This window comes from Silene latifolia, chromosome 8 (genome assembly GCF_048544455.1).
Source record: "Silene latifolia isolate original U9 population chromosome 8, ASM4854445v1, whole genome shotgun sequence".
Lineage (NCBI taxonomy): Eukaryota > Viridiplantae > Streptophyta > Magnoliopsida > Caryophyllales > Caryophyllaceae > Silene > Silene latifolia.
Window position 1 is genome coordinate 55,174,817 of NC_133533.1, and position 873 is coordinate 55,175,689.

The following is an 873-nucleotide window of genomic DNA, read 5'->3' on the forward strand; positions in this document are numbered from 1 at the left end:
ACCAAACAACATAATTGAGACTCTAATAGAAAACCCTTTTCATAACTTCCCTATTCCAAATAACCCACCTCAATCACCACCCCTCATATACCAAATCCTCCACCACAAATGGCTCTACGAGATCACAACTGGCCTAACCATAATGATTCATGTAACCCTATTAATTTTGGCACCTTGGCCCCAAACAACTTTGAAATGCATCCCGCCCAAGTCGGGTTGATTGAGAAAGATTTGTTCGGGGGGCATATTGAAGAGGATGCCCATGCTCACCTCCGGAAGTTTAAGAGGAAGGTTTCAATGATGAAAAAGAATGGGGTGTCCGAGGACACCTTGAGAATGATGTTGTTTTCGTTTTCATTGACGGGCAAGGCGGACCGGTGGTTGAACATTCATCCCCCGGATACCTTCACGACATGGGATGCCTTGGCTAAAGCATTCATAGCCAAATATTACCCTTCATCAAAGACCGCAATGCTCCGTAATGAGATTCATACATTTCAACAAGAAGGCGGGGAGTCTTTAGGTGAAGCTTGGGACCGATATCAAGACTTAATAGCAAGTTGTCCCCATCATGGAATCCCGGAATGGTACATCACTCAAACATTCTTTCAAACTTTACTACCGAAGACTAAGGAGATGGTAAATGCCTCCGCGGGGGGAGGATTTGATCATTTGAACGATGAAGAGGGCACGGCATTGATCAAGAAAATGGTAGATTCGGAAGAAAACTATGGTTCTAAAGGAAACATGCTAAGAAGGAATGGGAAGTTCCCTAAGGAAAACCCCTCCAACTCCGAGACAAATGCCAAGCTCGACCTACTCACAAAACAATTTGAAAAGTTTCAAAGAAATCAAGTGCACCAAGCCGCGACC

At 44.3% G+C, this 873-nt stretch overlaps 1 non-coding gene across 1 annotated transcript; it reads right to left on the reverse strand.

The window, feature by feature from the left end:
- Nucleotides 1-471: 471 nt before the first annotated feature.
- Nucleotides 472-578, reverse strand: LOC141597856 (small nucleolar RNA R71). The gene has a single exon (XR_012523069.1). It is a non-coding gene; the product is annotated as a small nucleolar RNA R71 (small nucleolar RNA).
- Nucleotides 579-873: the final 295 nt, after the last annotated feature.